A 21713-nucleotide genomic window follows, 5' to 3' on the forward strand; every position below is an offset into this window, starting at 1 on the left:
ACCCAGCTATATGCTGTCTACTTTAAATATATAGTTTGCTTTAAAAGAAAAGGATGGAAAAAATATACCAACCAAATATACCAGACATACCAAAGGATGCAAAAATATGCAAACACTAATGAAAGGAAAGTGGGAGTAGCCATATCATTACCCATGCAAATTTCAGAAAAAGCAGTATTACTAGAAGTAAAAATTGGAACTTCATGATCATAAAACAGTCAATATAGGTCAAGAGGACACAAATAATCCTAAATATGTATGCACCCAATACCAAGGTTTCAAAATATACAAAGCAAACACTCATGCAACTAAGAGAAGAAATAGAAAAATTCACAATTAAAAGTAGAAGCTTCAAAACTCTACTCTTCGTAATGAATAAATCAGTAAACAAATAATTAGCAACTACCTGACATTTATGAAGCAACTCTAGCAACATCAGAATACACATATTTTTAGTACACATGGTATATTCTCCAAGATAAATTATATTCTAGGCCATAACAAGAAATCTCTAAAAATTTAAAAGGACAGAAAACATGCAAAGTATGTTCTCTAAGTGCAAATGAATTAAACTAGAAATAAGTAACAGAAAAATATTTGGAAAACTCCCAACTATTGAAATTAAACTACAATTTTCTTAATTGGTCAAATAAGAAATCACAAGAGTAATTCAAAAACTTTGAATTGAACGAAAATGAAAATACAACATGTCAAAAAGGTTGCCAAGGGGGCGGGGGGAGGAAAGAGACAGACTGGGATTTCAAAATTGTAGAATAGAAACAAGATTATACTGTATAGCACAGGGAATACATACAAGATCTTATGGTAGCTCACAGAGAAAAAAATGTGACAATGAATATATATGTATGTTTATGTATAACTGAAAAATTGTGCTCTTCACTGGAATTTGACGCAACATTGTAAAATGATTATAAATCAATTAAAAATGTTTAAAAATTAAAATAAAATAAAATGGAACCATCAAAAAAAAGAGAAGTTGCCAGAAGCAAAAAAAAAAAAAGATAAGCAAATAATATGAACTTTATGCCAATAAATTTGATAACTTATTAGAAAAATTCCCTGAAAAATACAAACTTACCAAAGCTCATTCAAAAAGATACAGACAACCTGAGTATCCTTATTCCTAATTACGAGATTCAATTTTTATTTTAAAACCTTCCCAGAAAGAAAGCCAGATGCTAGATTACTTTACTGCTCAATTTATAGAAACAACTAAGGAAGAATTAATACCCATTCTACGTAAACCCTTCCAGGAAACAGAAGTGGAGGGAACATTTACTTCCTCATTTTTTGTGGCCAGCATTATCCCAATACCAAAACCAAATAAAAACATTACAGTCAAAGAAAATTATGGACCAGTATCTCTCATAAACATAGATGTAAATGTGCATTTAAAATTAAGCAAATTTATAAGAGCCAAAACTGTAAAACTTTTATAAGAAAACACAAGGGTTGGATTGTGACCTTGGATTTAGCAATGGCATATTAAATTCGTATACGACACCAAAAGTATAAGCCAGAAAACAAAAAAATAGATAACATGGACTTAATTAAAAACTTTTGCTCATCAAAAGACATTTAAACATTAAATTATAGGACACACTGGGGAAAATAACTTGAAAACTGTAATAAAGGGCTCTTATCTAGAATATGTGAAGAATTCTTACAACTCAGTAAGATTTTTATCATGGAAAAATAGGGACAATATTTGAACAGACACTTCAACAAAGAACATTTCTAAGTGGACAATAAACATATGGAAGTGTGCACAACACCCACAGTTATCTAGAGGAATGCAATTTAAAACTACGGTAAGAAACCACTGGGTATCTGCTAGAATGGCTAAAATTATAAGTGACAAAACCAGCTGCTGGCGAGAATGAGGACCAACCAGGATTCTCATTCATCATTGGTGGGAATGCAGCATAACTTATTTCAAAGTTAACAATACAAGTACCATACAACCGGGAATCCATGTCCCAGGTACTTCCCCAAGAGAAATGCAAACATACTTCTATACAAAGACTTATATATGAATGGCTACAGCAGCTTTTTCCCTAATAGTCAAAAAATGTCAAGATCCCGAATGCCCATCACCTGGTGAACAGACAAGCAAGTTGTGGTACATCCATACAATGGAATACTATTACTGAACAATAAAAATGAATGAATTAATGACACACATCACAACACGGATGAATCTTAAATGCATTATTACATGAGTGAAAGGAGCCACACTCAGAAGTCTACATACTGTATGATTCTGTCTGTATGTCAATCTAGAAATAGCAAAATTACAAGGACAGAAATCAGAGCTGAGTGTTGGGGGAAAGGGTAGATTGCCTGAGTGCTCAGGGAAACTTCTGAGGTTGATGGAAATTTTCTGTATCTTAATTATGATGATTCTACCTCCCGTATATATGTATCAAAACTCATCAAACTGTATGTTCAAAAGGGGTAACTGTGTACGTATAAATTATGCCTTAATAAAGCTGACTATATAACTACAGGTTGAGAGGCAGAGACTGACCCTCAGGTACAATAATTACATCCTCAGTAACAAACCAAAACAAAGGCAGACAGATTCAGAATCAGAGAGACAAATACAGACAAAGGAGCTCCACCCAGCTTGGGAACTTCAGCGACGTGAGCAAAGACCAAACAGGGCAAGGCCCATTTAACCCCTCCCAGGAGTAACCTTAGACAAGCAAGAAAAGGATCCTTGTAAGCACTGAGGAGTTTCCTTCTTAAAAAAAAATGGAAAGAGGGAGGTGATACAAAACATGTTGGTGGATCCGCTGCAGAGTTCCTTGTCTAGTTCTTTTTAACACTCCAAGGTGGCTCTAGAAATTGCAAGATAAAATAAGCTTTGAGAAACAATTATCACACACGCTCACGCATACCAGAAATAGAAGAAAAGAACTTACAACAAAATAACAAAAGTGGTTGTCACGAAATAACAGAATTATGGGGACTTTCATTTTCTTCTTTTTGCTTTTCAGATTTTCCAAACTTCCATCTTATAATGATCATGTTTACTCTTGCAATAAAAATTGATTTTTTAAATGAAAAAAGGTGAAAACATACATGATAAATTGGGGGAAATATGTGCGACAGGACAGAGACATGTTCTTCAATACATAGAGTTTTTAAAATCAGTAAGATAATTGAGAATCCACAGCAACATGAAGAACAGAGAACTGGAAATACAAACTGCTTATAACCATATGAAAAGATGTTCAATGTCATTAATTAAAGAAATGCAAATTAAAATAACTCAGATTGGCAATAAAAAAAGCTTTATGACTTAAGGTATTAGATTGGTCGTAGGGAAAGGCATAATCTTTTGTGTAAATTGTTACACTGTGTAAATACTGTAACGAAGTATTAGAACACCTTTAGAAACTTGCATCAAAATTTTAAATGCATCTACCTGATAACTCAGCAATTCTACTCCTAGGAATCTGCCTATTTATCTAGGATCAGGCATATTTGTCATGTACCTGCCAAGGTCATGTACGAGGCTCTTCAGAGCAGTCCTCTTTCATAGTTGCAAAAAACTGGAAACAAGCTAAACGTCCAACAATAGGGGACTGGCTAAACAAACTATGCCAAGTCCCACAAGGTAGGAGAGAGAGCTGCAGGACCTGCTATCATATAAGTTCAATTTCCACCTACACAAGTTAGTAAATAAAGCAACTTGCAGACACTATGGAGAATATTATCTTCCTGTGTTATAAAAAAAAAAAGACAAGTTTGAACATGCATAGAAAACTACTGGAAGAAACACAAGAAAATGGTTAACTATGGTTACCTCCAGGTAGGGAAACTTGGATATCCTATATACTGTTTCGAATTTTACCATTGACATGTCTTAGCTTTTATAAACATTTAACCTTGACTAATAATGGACTGTCCCTTGGTTTCCTACTTTGTATAATGGTAATAATACTTGTCCAGCTCACTTCAGAAGATAATTGTGAATACTAAATGAGAAAATGCAGATATACGGAAAGTGATTTGGCAGTTTTATATAGTGGTGCATAAACTGCATAAAAATTAGATGTTTTTGCTAATCATAATTTTTTTTAGCTATAGGAAGTCATTTTATGACCCAGGATTTACAACAGATAGACATGAGGATAATTTAATTTAGGTGCAAAGATAAATGAGAAAAAAACGGCTAAGAACACTGCTATAAAATATATTCGTGGAAAAAGCCTTTTGTCTTGTTTGCCTTTAAGGCCAGCATAGAAAAAAATCAAAAGGGTCAAAAAATATATATACAAACGCTCATGTAATCTTTTTAAAAAAACTCTCTGCTACATAAAAACTTAATTCTATATAACATTTTTGAGGTCCTTAAAAATGAAGATAAAAACCTTATGGGGAGTTCCACAGGGGTCTTATAATTAAAGGAAAGTCAGTTGAGGCCAAGGTGATCCAAAGAGAACTATGTTCCCTCCACACTGAGTGAATTTTAAACAGGCGTTTGCAGGTGTCAATAAAGCTAATGTTAAGGAGAAACAGAAAAACAACGAGACCTCAGAGCATTCGACGGGGACCGAAATTGCAAAAAACTAACCCCCTACACTCACTATTAAAAGCTCATTAACTGCCAGCTGTTCATCCATTAGGCTGAGAAGAAAAAAAAAAAAAGGCATGCCATCCCTGTCACATATTTATACCAGAGGTTTTCATCTCATAAAAGGGGGGGGAGAGGAAAGATGAGGAGAAGATAACAATCACAATTATATCACCAGGCTGCGGAGAAAGCTGTGCTAAGTTTAATAAACATCTCGGGCAATAAAACCAGATGAATGTCCAAATGCTGCCACGTGAGGAGGAAGGAAGGGTGGAGCGGACGCCCAGCGGCATCACGGGACTTGTCCTTGAGATATTTACAAACCGAAGCCCCGTGACCCATCTCACCAGGTCACATCCAAACTACACTACAAGCTGCCACACCAGTCCAAGAAAACATTTTTCACTAAGTTATTCACTGTGGCACATAATCCTCAACTACAACATTAAATTAAACAAAAGAGGGCAGAGGAGTACAAATTAGATTTAAAACAGCCTGTGCACTAACTGTTGTTTCCCTTAAAGAGTGATGGATGCCTGCTGTATGAGAAAGCTTCCAGGCCAGCGCACATACAACGGTGACTTGTAGCCCAGTTCTGACCGACGATGGTGTGTCTGGCTTAGGGCTCCAAAAACATTCTAATTTTTAAATTGTCAACATTCAAAACTCAAGACAAGTAACTTCACGGTCTGTGTCCAGCTTGCCTGGCAAAATCGGGAGATTACAACATTAGACCTACACTTGCATAAAAGACAAGCCTAGTCTTAGGTATCTGAGTTTGTTGACCCCTGGTAACAGCCCCAGAAGAGTGAAATATTAACAATGAAATACAGCTGTCCCTATGTAAATCTCAGGCTGTGGTGTAACAGATAGTCAGTCTTTCCTACCTCTTTTTCACAGCAGCAGCTTTATAGCCCCAGCTTCCCCTACCTGGCTGTATTTCTGCATGCCTCACCATGCTTCCCTCTCACTACATGGGCCACGCTGGCCTCCCGGCTGCTCCTCACACATGCCAGTCACCCTCTGCCTCAGGACATCTGCACTTACTGTTCCTTTACCTGGAACATCCTTTCCCAGGTATTATCCAGTTCCTTCACCTAACTCAAATCTTTATTCCCACATTCCCTTCTCAGCGAGGTCATCTTTGACCACCAGATTTAAAAGTCCGTCTCTGACTCTTGCTTTATTTCCCCCCATAGAACTCATGACATCTGATTCACTTGCTTTATTTGCTTATCTGTTGTCTGTCTCCTTCTAGACATGATGCAAACCTCAAGAGAGCAAAGATTTTTTTTCTGTTATGTTCACTGTTCTATCATCAATTATCTGATGAATATCATCAGTGCTGGGCACACAAGAGCACTGGAAAAAAAAAAACATTGGATAAATTAACTTCGTTTCTCATCAAGAAACAAAAGAAAAGCACAGACTCAACACATATTCACACACTTCAGTGAAACCACGGCGACCTCACACCTCTAAAAGGAGAGTACAATTAATCAGCAATAGATCTGCCCTAAGAAAAGCTAAAGGCCATTCTTCAGGATGAAGGAAAATGTTAGAAGGAAATTTGGAACCCCATCAAAGAAGGAAGAGCAACAGGTAAATGGTAAATACCTAGGTAAATATAGTCTATTTTTCCCCTCTTCCACTTTTAAAAATATGGATGACTGTTGAAATCAAAAATTATAACTTTATCTGCTAGGGTTTTCAATGTATGTAGATGTAATATATTACACATGTAGTTCATAAAGGCAGGAGAGGAGGATAAATGGACCTATATGCTTTTAAAGCTTCTACATTTTGCTCAAAATATTAACTCTAAACTGACTGTGAAAGATTAGTATGCACCTTTTAAGCCACAGAGCAACTCCTAAAAAAACACAGAGGTACAGCCAAAAAACCAATAGACAAATTAAAATGGAATATTGAGAACTATTCAAATGACCCAAAAGAGGGCAAGAGAGGGGAACAAAGAAACAAAAAAACAAACATGACAAACAGAAAACAAAGAATAAAATGGTAGGCCTAACTCCAAATAGAGCAATAATTACATTAAATGTAAATGGTCTAAACACACTAATTAAAAGACAAAGGTTATCAGATTGCTTAAAATGAAAATACTCACAATTTATCAAAAGAAGAACCCTTTATCTGTTGAAAAAAAGGACAATGCTGAGTATACTCAGGTGACTTGTATTACACAGTAAGTCCTCAGTTGGAAAGTCAGTGTCACATTCATATAGAGATGGAAATCCCCTGAATTAATTCTGCAAATTATCTCAAATTAGACTTAAGTGGACAGGCATCACAACCAGGAAACAAACTGTCACAATGGCACAGTAATAAAGTAAACTGGCTGAACCATTAGGTTTGGAAACTTGAGGCAGAATGGGGGAGGATGAAGCAGAATCAGCAAAAACTTCAAAAGGATTTCCTGCCTTTTTATCACCTCAGCACTAAGGAAGGAAGGAAGCAAGACTCAGGAATCCTACCGTGGTATTTTGGGCTCTCTGGCATCCATGCCCACTCCCTAACAGCATACTGATTTCCTTTTTAAATATTTATGGTAACCCTCAAATATGTGCAGTGGCTTACTGGGAGGATACAGCAGATAAGTACAAATGGAGGCGCTTACAGAGATGTGTGATTGAAACAGGAAGGAACACTGTAAAGAACTAAAACAAGGTCACTGGGCTGAAGTCATCTTCTTCCTATGAACTGATATCAAGCCACATGGTCCACAAAAGGGCTCGACTCTAACCACCTGACTACCTATGTTCCAGGAGCCACTGGTCATGCTGGTCCTGCTCTCTGCTCAATCCAAGTGACTGGGGTTGAATTATGTCCCCAAAAAGATCTGTTGAAGTCCTAACCCCCAGCAGCTATAAATGTGACCTTGCTTGCAAGTAAGGTTTTTGCAGATGTAATCAAGCTAAGATGAGGTCTAATCTAACATGACTGATGTCCTGTTAAATAAGAGGAAGAATACGTCATGTGAAGGAAGAGACACACAGAATGTGATGATGGAGGCAGAGATGGAAATGCTGCAGCACCCAGCCAAGGACAACCTTTCTGGGACTACCCAGAAAGTAGAGCAAGGAAGACCCTCTCCTAGAGCCTTCAAGGGGAGCACAGCCCCGTCAGCACCTCAATTTCGGGTATTTAGCCTCCAGAAATGATAGAATAAATTTCTGTTGTTTAAAGTCACCTAGTTTGTGGTACTTTGTTATGGCAGCCTTCGGTAATTAATACAGCAAAGAATGGTATTTCTCTTTGGAACATACCATCATTTGAAAGGGGTGAGAGAGAAGAAAAGATAGGGCTCTGTTTCCATCAGAAGAACCAGACACCCAAGAAAAAAACTATACCCTGCTTCATGTGAAGCAGCAATCTCAAGCTTCAAAGGCTATAAAGTAAGTGAGAGAAGCAGCTATATAACCTAACCAGGTGCAGAAACAAATGGGAGCATCTCTTGTCTAGGCATAGCTTTTTGTAGAAGTCTCTTGTGTTCCTTTGGTTTATCTTTTCAAAGACCCAGCACTTAGTCTCATGGACCTTCTCTCTTGTCTTTTTACTCTATTTATTTCCACTCTGATCTCTGTTATTTCCTTTCTTCGACTAACTTTGGCATTCATTTGTTCTTCTGTGTCTAGTTCCTGTTGTTTATTTGAGATTTTCCTTGTTTCTTGATGTAGGCATTTATTGCTATGATCTCCCCTCTTAGAACTGCTTTTGCTGCATCCCATAAGTTTGGTATGTTGTGTTTCCATTTTCACTTGTCTCAAGGTATTTTTTTATTACTCTTTTGATTTCTTCTTTGAGCCATTCAGTAGCAAGTTGTTTAGTCTCTACATACGTTTGAATTTTCCAGTTTTCTTCTTGAAACCAATTTCTAGTTTATACCACTGTGGTTTGATACGATTTCAAATTTCAATTTATTACGACTTTGGTGACCTAACATTTGAGCTACCCTGGAGAAGGTTCCATGTGCACTTGAAAAGAATACGTATTCTGTTGATCTGGGATAGAATGTTCTGTATATATCTGTCAAATCCGCTTAATCTAGCAAGATATGCTAACACTTTGTTCGAAACTAGAAATTAGGATTTTGACATGATATTCCCACACTGAAACACTGTGCAGCACATACTTGGGCCAAACACATCCTACAAGCCACCAGCTTATAATCTCTCCTGTCAATCACACCCCTGCAGCCTAAGGCAGAGATTCACATCCTAACAAAATCCTGAGACTAGCAGAAAAGTCAAAGTACTTTCAAAATTCAACAACCTACCAATGAATTTCATTAGTTGTCTAGAGTTTCTAAAGTATTAAGCCATCTTAATTGTTCTTAAAATACTTTCAACATCTATCCTTGCAAGATAATTCACTTAATCATAAAATGAAATGCTGGATACCACATCATTAAATAGTGCTTATCAAGGATAGAGATTGATGGACAAAAAAAAAAAAACCCTTATCTTCATCAGTGGAGGGAAAAATATCAAGTATAATCCTATTTCTATTTTCTGGTTGAGAACATTCGCTACAATTACATATGTGGACTCACCTATTGACAATCACCTAATAAGTCAAGGAAAATTTTTGGAAGAAACAATTAAAATTTCAAGTTCGATGGCACATAATCCTGATCTTATGGTCTGGGATATGGGGTGGGCATCAGTAATTTTAAGTTTCCCTGATGCTCCTAGCATGCAACAAAGTTTGCAAACCTCTACAACAGACAATAGAATGAAGGGCTTTTTCTAACACTGAGATAACATTGTCTATTTAAAATTCAAAATATGATGCACTCATACCCCAAAGATAATCCCTTCAAAGCTTTCAAAGTTTCAGGGAAAAAAAAATCAGATTGATTTATGCTGTCTCTTGCCCTGATTTTGGTTGATGAAAATCTTCTAGGTTCCTAAATTGCTCTAAAGTTGCCCATGTCATTTTATAATCATTGTTCTTCATGCAGCAGTAATTTTCATCTAAAATGTTTTCAAATTAACTAGATTAAAAGAAATGCCACTTATTACGAACAAAATGTGTTCAGAAGATAGATATAACTTTGCTTCCATTCCTAATGAAACTCAGACTTTTCATCTTAAATTCAAGCAGAATCTCAAACACTAAAATGAAATGAGTTTGATACTCTCATATTTCTATTAAATTGATGGCCATCTACACGCAGGTAAAAAGCATCCTCATTCTCTTCATTATCCCTGTGCAGCTGAGCTACTGCTTCTGTGGGATCAAAGGGTTATATTGTTTCTTAATAGTGGGATTATATTTTTCCTCTATTTCTGCTTTTATTATTCTTGACTTCGCAAAGCGTCTCAACTGTGGCAGGCAAATAAGAGGAGTTAGTCACTCTCTGATTTCAGGGAAGTAGAAGCTGACTTACCCAAATCCCACCCTGGGAGACAGATCTTCAAATTAGATCCTCTGACTCAATTCAGAAGATAAGCCAGTCCACCGGCATGACCCCAAAGTTTACTAAATAAGAAAGGAGCCTGGACTATTGTTTTTAAATTCCACTGAACAGATTGCATAATTAAGAAAATACAGGGCTACTAACACAACATTGTAAATCAACTATACTTCAATTTAAAAAATTAAATTCTTAAAAAGAGAGACTACAGGGCCAATAACTGCACGCAGATGATTGCTGCTCTACTGAAAAGCGCCTTCTGTTTTAATTGCTTGCTTGTAATTTGTTTCAGGGTTTGGTTTTGCAGCAAACTGTTTCAGATAGGCAGCTCTGTTTGGTGGTTCGGAGCTAGGCAGCCCAACTCAGAAATCCAACTGCCACTTAAGCAGTGATGAGTCATAACGCTAAATGGCAAAAATGGCATTTTAATTTTGAGCTTACATTTGAGCAAGAGAACATTAAAAACATTTAGCATGAACCAGTGCTCTCCTGTAACAGTTAGCTGAACTTCACAGAGAGTAACAATTACGATCCCTCGCAAAAGGAACCAGGGAGACTTTGAGCCAGGTTTGTTTTTTGCTTTTTTTTTCCCCTTAAAGGGAGCTGCCATTTTTATTACTGTGCTTGAGTTATGGATTTTAAAACCTGCATCTCGTATGCAAGTTTAATTCACTCTGTAACAATGAATCAAATGTAGGCACATAAAGAGGGATTCCAAATCAGATAAAGTGAAATTCAGAAAATGCCATCTCTTTACCTGCTGATCTGTATAATAACTCAAGATGTAGCCTTACTGTGTTTAATGGCGTAATGAAAAAAAAAAAAAAAGTGAAGACACTGGAATTACGAAGCTGCTCCACTTACACTCTGTCTCTGATGACTCATTTAAAAGTGGGCAGGTGTCAGAATCAATGGGACATAAACACCTTTTATTCCCCCGAGGAGCTGCTAGGATCCTGACTTGTGCAAGCCCCCCACTTTTTTTTTAAACACCTCTCTTGGGAATAAAAGGCAGTCTTGAAAATTCTGGGATCTTTTACCAAAACTTGGTGGGCATATGATGATTTATTTTGCCACTGATGAGAACATAGATCTCATGATATAAGGAGCCACTGTACATGAATACTAGCCTTGGAGAGACAGCACCAGTTAATTTGTGTCATTTCCCCCCCTCTACTTACCCCCTCCTGGAGCACTAATCACTAACACCAGGGTGGGAGGTGTATTTTCTATCCTGGCTGTTTTCCTTTCTTCCCTTGTACTTTGAAAAGCTACAGGGTAAATAAAGATGGTTGTATTTGACTCATGTTAAGTGTCAGCTACATTATTGCAAAGTAACCCCAGGTAACTTTAAAGATGCACATTCTCATTAAATAAAAATAACAGGGCCCAGTCTGACATTCACGTGACTTTTTCTTCTTCCCTTCAATTGACGATTGGTCTCTCCCACCTCCTTACACTTCCATATTGCTTCTTCCCACTTTCCATGCCTCCCTCCCCTTCCTTTACATTTCTTTCAAAAGTCCACCTTTCTTTCCAACTTCACTGAGATGTCTTGATCTCAGTGAACAGCTTAGGTCTACCTACAGTTACCAGGGTTAACGGAGAGCCAAGGTGATGCTTTTGCTAATCACCTGGAATCAGGGGGTGGGGATGTAAACACACTCCACACCTCAGAAAGCAGGCTGCAATCCCATTACTGAACGTGGCCCAATGGATCTGATTCTTTTTATCATCTTTAATAATCATCTACTTAACACCACTAAGGCAAAGAGTAATAGGAACTGACTCCATGATTAAGACAAAGAGAACTCACAGACATAGAATACAAATTTGTGGTTGCCAAGGGGGAAGGGGGTGGGAAGGGACAGACTGGGAGTTCAAAATTTGTAGATACTGACAGGCATATGTAGAACAGATAAACAAGATTATACCATATAGCACAGGGAAATATATACAAGATCTTGTGGTAGCTCACGGTGAAAAAGAATGCGACAGTGACTATATGTATGTTCATGTATAACTGAAAAATTGTGCTCTACACTGGAATTTGACACAACACTGTAAAATGACTATAACTCAATAAAAAAAGTTAAAAAAAAGTTAAAAAGACAGAGAAAAACCAAAGCACAGCTACTACAGAACCAAGTACAGATAGAGATGAAAAAACACAGTCCACCAAGAGTTACAAAGCGTAAACTAAGCCTGAGCTTTTGAATCATGTTTATGTTTCAATAGGGAAATCGCCATTCATTATGAAAACTTAAATCCACAGTGCTGTAACTGCTTTACTAGCACTTAAACACACACTTAGATTTTCATCATGATTTGGACAAGAATGGCAGGTAGGTAACAGGAAGAATAATCATGAAACACACTTTTCTGGCAGAAGTCTTTCTCCAGATGTGGAATTTCCAGAAGGAATTAGAGCCTGGAGCCGAAGGAAGTGGATTTCGAGTGGAAGCTGGTTTCCTGATACGATTTTGCATCTCTTGTTTAGACAGGAAAGTCAGAGATGTGCGTCCATGAGATAAGAATACATCCTCTTTTTCAACAAATAGGTATTTGAAAACTACTATGCGTCAGACACGATGCAAGCACCGGGCATACAGCTCTGGGTGACAAAGACCCCAACCCCAGGGAGCACACAAGCCTCTCTACTCCGTCACTGGAGGGATCTGAGAGTAACAACGGACATCACAACCCTGTATGTTGTGTAAAGCATTTTGACCTACACACACACACACACACACACACAGGACCCAGGCCAAAGAAGAAGGGCTTCAACATCCATGATTATCAAATGTATTGCAGCAAAAAGAACCAGGGTGTGTAGATTTTTTTTGAGGTAGGATTCTATGAAACAGGAAAGTTCTGAGCAAAGTTTATTTGTAAGGAAATGAAGAACACGGAATAATATTCCACACGCAGCAAAACTAGTGCTGCGACTTGGTCAAACTCAGGCAGGCGGCAAAATTGAGAAGAAGATGATTTTACTTAATTACACAACATGTGTGTGTCTAAGACGTAGAAATCACAGTTCAAGGTGCTGGACAATAGTTTCTTACCCTCTAGAAGGCGCTCGGTCCCATATTTATATTCTGGCTGGGAGTACGTGAACAGCACGCTCCCTCAGCTCCCACGCTCGGTCAGCAGCAGTCGCGGCAACACTGTCTCCCAGCTATCCCCAAGGACCCCTCCGTGGGCTGCAGACTGGCCACAGATTCTTCCCCTCCTTCTATCTTCACCTGGCAATGCAACTTGCTAGCTTCTCCCATGGAGAAGCAGAGTTGACACACCTGAATCAGGGTCACCCCCTCACCCAGCCAGCAGCCAGCCGACCGCACACAAGTAGGTGGAACCATCCTGACCAGTCAGCCCGGAGCTGACCTTCTAAGCGACCACAGACACACAGGCAAGCCCAGTCCAACCAACAGCCCACCACAAACCCAGAGAACAGCCCAGAAGAACTGTGCGTGAACGAATGCTATTGTTGTAAGCTGTAAGTTTGGAGGCAAGCGCTTATACATTACTCATCTCCTTCCTCTGCCACCATAATTTCTCACCTAAACTATTATCTTCCCTCTTGCCCTCTCCAGTCCACTCTCCACAATGCAGCCAGCTTGAGCTATCGAAGTATATGCGTATGTGTGTACATATATAGGTACATAGAGATTATGTATGTTATATATATATTTATACACTAAATATGTACATATAAACTTTTATATATTAAATATATGTAACACACATTTATACACATATACATACATATATTTGATGAACACACTGAACGGTGTGTGGTAATTATTTACAAACATCCCAAGAGCAGGAAGAGTGATTTCTGTCACCTGCCCATTTCCATGGTGTAAACAGTCCCACCACAGCAGATTTCAAGCTACCAATGGCTTAACAACTTGCTGGCAAGAATTTTGAAAAAGGAACAATCAACTTTCACAAGCCAGTATCAAGTGCACAACATTCTCTCTTCCCTCATTAAAACTTTCAAGGGTTTCCTATTAAACTCAGGATAAAATCCAAAGTTTACTTGCATATCCTACAAAGCCTATGGGACCAGGTTCTGCTTCTCTTTCCTTCTCAAGCTCTATCATCTAGTCATTCTGAGTTTCTTTCATTGCCTTCAATGGTGTTTCTCAGAGCATGGACTTGAAAACACCAGCATAAGAATCTCATGGAAGGAACACCCATGAAAAGCTGGGATAACAAAGCTTCATCCCAGAGATCTCAAGCTAGCACTTCTTGAGAGTGGGGTCCAGAGATTACAAGTTTTAACAACCTGAACAGATTCATGTGGAGCAGAAGTAGCAAAACTAGACACAGGTCCACTTTAGCCAGCAGAATTTTGTCCACACAGCGTTTTTCAAATTTGAATCCTGTGCCAAAAAAAAAAAAACAGAAAAAAAACTTTTAACATTAATATATAAGTGAAAAATTTTAGGGCTTTTTTTTAATTGAAGTATAGTTGATTTACAACGCTGCACTAGTTTTAGTATACAGCAGTGATCCAGCTATACACACACACATATACATATTGTTTCTCAGATTCTTTTCCATTATAGGTTATTACAAGACACCGAATGTAGTTCCCTGTGCTATACAGTAGGTCCTTATTGTTTATCTACTTCATATATAGTAGTGTGTATCTGTTAATCCCAAACTCCTAAATTATCCCTCCCCTACCCCTTTCCCCTTTGGTCACCATAAGTTTGTTTTCTACGTGTGTCTGTTTCTGGTTTGTAAATAAATTCATTTGTGCCATTTTTTTAGATGCCACATAAAAGTAAGATGATATTACATCACTTGTCTTTCTCTGTCTGTCTGACTTCACTTAGTATGAGACTCTATCGGGTCCATTCATGTTGCTGCTGCAAATGGCATTACTGCATTCTTTTTTATCATTGCCACAATTTTTGAATTGGCCAAGGTGAAATGAAAACTCTTGAAAAGTCAGAAGATCTGGCAACCTGGAATGGAGCTGAGACAACAAAGCTACCTGAGACAGTCTTTTGAGTCACAGCCCTGCCAACATGTACTGTCCCAGTCCTGGCCAGCTTCTTTCAGTTATTCATCATCCTAGACACAGGAGTTGGAGACCCCTGGGACATGAGAGCTTCTGGGCTTCTCTGCTTCCTTCAGTTACAGTATTCCATTCCCCTTATCCTACACTGTCCTCCTCTGCATCTAGGTAATTCCGGGGTTCACGTTAAGTAACACCTCATCACGGAAGCCCTCTCAGAACCCCCAGGCTCCGTGTTCCTGTTAAACTCTCCCAACACTTCTCCTTCTGCAACATCCATCACCTACAACTACCTGGGAGATGCCCATCTCTTGCACTACATCCTCAGTCCCTCAGAGGAAAGAATCAACCTCTCTGTGCTCAGCATACCGGGTCTGAGAGATGAACACACTTTAGATGTTCTGTTAAATGAACGGATGAATTCCATGAATAATCAGGTAAATTCGAGATCACTTTGTGCTGGGAGTACTGCGGGGGGAACTCAGATACGCAGTAAAACGTTAGCTAGATGTTAAAGAATAGATGCAGATGCTAGAAACAGAAAGGGCACAAGACCTTCTAGGGGGCACAGCTCCATCAGCTGATAACCTGGGGGCGCTCAGTATCTGCTGCCTTCAATGCTAGTAAGAGCCTGACTTTCCTTCAGCAAAAGACCTTCCCCATTTTCAGTCTTGTGATTCAGGTGGGCCCCTACCTTCCAGCTCCAGTTGCAGATCCCATGACCCAGACCTGCGATGTCAGTGCCTTGCATTTGCTCCCATGTCACAGTAATTGGTTTAGTGCTGAGTTCAAGTCTACCGGAGCAGATGCAGTTAAAGCTAACCCAGTCTTACACCCATCTGACGAGTGTATTGCTCCATCCCACAACACTGAAGCTCCAAGGGGTGTGAGGCTTGAGCTACTTCTGCTATCTTGCCACCACATGGAACCTAAAGATAAAGATGAAATCCAGAGGAAAGCAGAGGCAAAGACAAAGAAAAACTGAGCCTTGGCACTATCGTTTGACGCTCAGTCAAGCTATAAACAGAGCAAGCTCTGCCTTCACAAGAGCCACCCTTTTTGCCTGAGACCAACTGGGTAAGTTTCTGCCACTTGTAAAGAGACCTAAGTAAAATCAGGACCTATATGAGCAAATTTATAAAAGCTCCAGACCTTAAATAATTCTGTTGGTTGCAGGGGGTTTAGAGGTCAGTGATTACGGGACAGAGCTGGAGTGGAAAAGAAAACTGGCCAAATTGTGGAAGAACAAAGGCCTGACTGGAGGGTTCAGATACCTTACTGGTTCCAAAAAGAACATAGGGGTGCTACTCAATATTTTAAAAATCTATATATAGAATAGTGATATTGTGATTTATAATAAGAAATGTATATTTGGTCTTTATACCCATTTCTGGCACTGAGCTCCCCAAAACTTAGAATTGCCTAAGTGATGAGAGTGATAAAGGTGTCTTTTGTTATGTTAATAACGTGACTTTTGGACTGTTCAGAGGCCAGGGGCTGGTTGCCAGTGGAGCCAACCATATGATTAGAGGGTGGGAACATCCAGCCCCATCCCCTAACCTCCAAGGAGGGGAGAAGGCCTAGTGACTGAGCTCAATCACCAATGGCCAATGATTTAATCAATTGTGCCTATATAATGAAGCCTCCATAAAAACCCCAAAGGACGGGGTTCGGAGAGCTTCCTGGTTGATGAATACATGGAGATGCCGGGAGAGCGGCGGCTGGCAGAGAGCATGGAAGCTTCGTGACCCTTCCCTATACCTCACCCTGCACATCTCTTCCATCTGGATATTCATCTGCATCCTTTTTCACACCCTGTAGCAAACTAATAAATGTAGGTGTCTCCCTGAGTCCTAGGAGTCGCTCCTGCAAATTAAATGAACCCAGGAAGAGGGTTGTTGGAACCTCCAATCTATTGCCAATTAGTCAAAAAGTTGGTTTGCAACTGGGATCTGAGTGTGTGTAGGGGTGGATGGGGGGGGAGTCCTGTGGGTCTGAGCACTTAACCAGTGAGGTCTGACTCTATCTCCGGGAAGATAGAGTCAGAACTGACTTAAGTTACGGAACACCCAGTTGGTGTCACAGAGGATGGCTTGGTATGGGGAACAACCTCCACATGTGTGGTGACCAGAAGTGTCAGAAGTGAGGTGTTCTCTGTGCAGGTAAAGGAGGCACACAGGGAAGAAAGACCTAGCAGAGAAGAACCAGGTTTTTCCCTACACAGAAAGATGGAAAACTGCATTTTTCCATTTACAAGAATAAAATCATAAACGTCCTTTTCCAGAAAAGCAAAACTAGGAAAATTAAATCATACAAAACCAAGTCAGACCAAGGAAAGTTATGAAATATGTACATTTACATTTCAACGTGGCTCTTATAATTAAGTTTAAATGTGTCACTGGTAATCAGGGTAAAAAGGAAATGGTGATCTGTTTTATTATAGTCCTCATTTGTTCTACTTTTTAAAGAAAGACATCCTGAAAATATTTCATTTTCAAGGCAACATGGAACTGTTGGGTTTTTATCAGTGACATGTCAGTTATATGCCCTGCCCCAGCCCAACCCCAAGACATCCAGGTCCTAATTCTCAGAACCTGTGAACACGTTACCTCTCCTGGCAAAGGGACTGTGCAAGTGTGACTAAGTTAAGGACCTTGAAATGGGGACATTATTTTGGATTCTTGTGATGGGCTCAACATAACCACAAGGGTCCCTGTAAGAAGGAAGCAGGAGGCTCGGAGTCTGAGAGAACATGATATGACAGGGAGGCAGAGGGAAAGAAAGTAAAGCGATGAGGCGCCACATGCCAAGGAAGGGGGCCAGCCTGTAGCAGCTGGAAGGAGCCAAGAAATGAATCCTCCCATTGAGCATCCAGAAGCAACCAGCCCTGCGGACACCTTGGTTTTTGGACTTCTCACCACTAGAACTCTAAAATGATCCATCTGTGTTGTTCTAGGCAATTATATTTGTGGGATAAAGCCAATTTTCCTATACACACTCTTACCTAGTGTCACTTACAGAATCAAACTTTTCAAAACAGATGGAAGCACAGAGAGGATCTTGTTCAGCTCCACAATTTTGCTTCTAGGGGAAAAAAGGGGAGCCATGGAGTGTCTAGGCAACCTGCCCAACTCAGGAAGTGTGAGTTCTGGGCCTCCCAGCTCACACTCACCTCTCTAACAGGTTGGCTCCACACTTGCCTCCAGCTCTCCAGGGCCTGGCACCAGCAGGCAAAGGCTGCTTTTGAAGAATTTCATTAAGGCAGGTTTGAAAGACTTGTCACAACTTAAAGGAAGAGAGAAAAGCAAGTTCTTCTGCCAGGTTCATCTTCCAAAAATTAAATGAGAAATAGAGCACGTGAAGAAATGAGTTGGAATCATTATTAACGAGACGTGGAACTGAAATTAAGGCTAAGGAGAGGGAAAAGCCATGAGAGCAAAATGACAAGATGTCAGCTTTGCCACCAAAGCCACGGACGTGTGGCAAGCATTGAGAAGAGACACGTCCCCACTTCCACACTGCAAAGCTAACTGCGCTTCCAAGTGTTCAATGGCCATAGCTGCCTGGCGCAAGAGGGCCCCCCCGCACTGATTTGCGTAAGCACTCCCCACCCCTCAGAGGACGTAAATTTTTCTTTATGGAGACAGGAAATTTAATAGATATTGTTTTCAGGCACTTTCACTGGCATGTAGATTTCTGAGTGAAACTCACACCCATGTCCTCACTGGCCAAAATAGTAGGACGAATGACTGTTTTGCTTTTTTATCCCAGCTTTATTCTGCCCTTGCCTAACTGACCATCACCCTGTAGGCATGAGTGAGTTCCAGAATCTCTGTGGCATTTCTGGCAGCCTTTGTGGGGAACACGCAGGTCCAGGTTGGGAACCACTCACATCTCTTCCCCACTGATGGCTATTTAGCAGCTTATGGGAAAAGCTGGGATTAAGACGCTCCTTAGTTGGTCAAGCTTCTCCACTCACAGCACAAACTGCAGTGGTGCTTTGCTTGCTACACGCTATCTGTTGACCACAACACGAATGAGACCCAGAAAGGCATTTTTCACCTACTGCTGATCTATTACAGCAATGCAGTTAGGCAAAATCTTATCACCGTAGTCCAGATCAGCAGTTGGCAAACATTTACTATTTGGTCTTTTGAGAAAACATGTTAGGCTTTGAGGCGCAAGCAGCAACAAGCAGGCTATTAAATCAATGCCTACATAACCATCTGAAATGTGACAATGTAAAAATGTGAAGCATATTCTTAGCTCACAGGCCCTACAGAAAGATGTAGCGGGCCAGAGTTGGCGCAAGAGCCATACTTTGCCAACCTCTAATCTAGAGAATTAAGGCAGCCTGTTCAGAGGGGAGGGAAACAGTTCAGTGGCAGAGCGCATGCTGAGCCAGCATGAGGTCCCGGGTTCAAGTCCCAGTGCCTCCTATTTAAAAAAAAAAAAAAAAGGAAAGCCTATTCATAGATGGGGAAAAACACCCTGAAATTATAATTTTGAACTATTCCCTTTATCATTCAATCCTTTACATAAAATTCCATGTAGTTTTTTTCCCGGAGCCCAGAAATCTACAGTGTGCACAGGTCTAAGATGCAAACCAGCCACTGGGAGCTTTGGGGGTTTTTGCAGGTAAATGCAATTAAGGAATATTGATACACATTTATGTTCATCAGGTTTTTCAAAATAACAGGATCGAGATGACTGTTTTTCACTCTGTCACGAAATGATAACAGTGGTTTTAAGCAACAGTGGAAAATATTCTAATTGATACCACCAGTTCACTAACTTTTACATGCGACTTTGCCTTCTCCAACTGACATTTTACAAATGCTATCTGCTTCTAAGTGTTCCATTTTGATTCAGACCAATCTGTTGGCATCACACATGAACTAGAAGAAAATATGGAGCCTTCTGCTTCAAGTATCCTAATTTACATGCTAAATCAGAAGGTCAAAATGAATCTCTGTCATATTTAGAGCCCTGTACATTGGCCCAGAAATAAAAGGCAGCATGTTATTTTTTTCTTTTTTTTTTTTTGGTGGCAGGAAGGATAATTCTTTTAAAAAAAAAGCAGCGAGTAATAACTCAACGTGAGTTTAGAACAACAAAAGCTAGTGTACTGGAAGATAAATGCTGTGGCAAGTGCTTTGGTGTGATGAGTATGGCTTTGTTTAAGTTGAAAATTCTTCTTCATTCTGATAGTAGTCGAGCAGCAGATGGCCTGAAGTTATCATAAATATGTAAGTCCTAGAAGTGCTCTGCCTTGAAGAGAAGCCAAAACACAACAGTGTTGAACAACACAGAGCACAGAGAGGACCGTCTGACACCTAGGGAAGAATGCGAATCCTACTCCCGTTCGGTATGGTTTCCAAGCACAGTACAACATCTGAGACATCACCTAGCTTTTGCATGCAGCAGGCATGCAGATAGCAGCCCTGTTTTTAAAAAAGGTTACATGGCAAGGAAGTTAGCCTTTCTTTCAATTAAATTACCACATTTTCACAACACAGAACTTAAAATAGAACTTCAAGTGCTTTCTTCTTTGGAAACCTGCTGTCAAAACCGCAGCTTGTTATTCAGATGAAGGGCTGCACGTTGCAAAGGAGAACTCTAATAGGATGGTTTGCTGCAGCTTAAGTGTAACTTTCCACCCTTCTCCAGGCCCTGTGATTTTTTTTCCTTGTCCTCGTCTACCTAATTGAGTACCTGAAATGCCATCCAAAGAGATCTTTATTGAAAATCCCCTTCATGGATGAATTACGAAGGTAGCTCATTTTCTATCTATGGCTGCTACAGCCATAGTATTTTGTAGTTACCAGGCTTCAGTAAATAAATAATGTGAGATCCACCCATCCATTTGTTAACACCTATTATGTCCTGTGCTAGTAACTAGAAACACAGAGATGAATAATTTAAAGAGAACAATACTCCTCTCCCTGTGTTTCCACAGAATTGGTTTGAAACTGTTGCCTTCTCACACTCACTCCTCCAAATGGAAAACGGAGGAAGTTATTTGATGGGTGAAATAATGAGAGAACAAAATCCCTGGTTCATAATTCTGTCCTGGGCAAGGCTGATTTACTCACAATTGCCGCGGTGATGTGGTTTCTGCATTCAAGAGGACGGCAAAGACGATGAACCGCCCTGGTGCTGCACGTGGGTTGCTGGGAGCTGTCAGTTCTGCCCTGTGTGAATCCCAAGGAGGAAACTCTGGGTGGGGAGGGAACAATCAAGACCTCCATCTGGGCTTGAGGTCGAAGCTTCATACTTCAACCATGTCTTACCAGAGGTAAAGCTGATATTTTGTTTTTTCTCTGCTCCCTTATTTTTCAACAGGTTCAGTCAATGGGAAGAAAGAGGGATACGACTCATGACACATTTCAAAGCCCAACAGCTAAGATTCCTGCCCTCAAGAAGCTGAGAGCCTTACAGGACTCTTACTTCTGCGTGTTGTTTAAACCTTATGTATAGTATAATTAAACCATGAATAAAATACGAGGCCTGGCCCACTTCTCTAAGAAACATTGTGAATTCAATTCAACCATTTAAAGGGACTACCAATCTATACTTAAAGACATCTAAGAACATCGTCTCCGAATAAATCAATACATAAAGGGGAT

At 39.7% G+C, this 21713-nt stretch overlaps 1 protein-coding gene across 2 annotated transcripts in view; it reads right to left on the minus strand.

Moving 5' to 3' along the window:
- The window catches only part of TAFA4 (TAFA chemokine like family member 4), a 147444-nt gene that overhangs the window by 42018 nt on the left and 83713 nt on the right, over positions 1 to 21713 (minus strand). The window lies entirely within an intron of this gene.

The sequence above is a fragment of the Vicugna pacos genome, chromosome 17 (assembly GCF_048564905.1).
Source record: "Vicugna pacos chromosome 17, VicPac4, whole genome shotgun sequence".
Lineage (NCBI taxonomy): Eukaryota > Metazoa > Chordata > Mammalia > Artiodactyla > Camelidae > Vicugna > Vicugna pacos.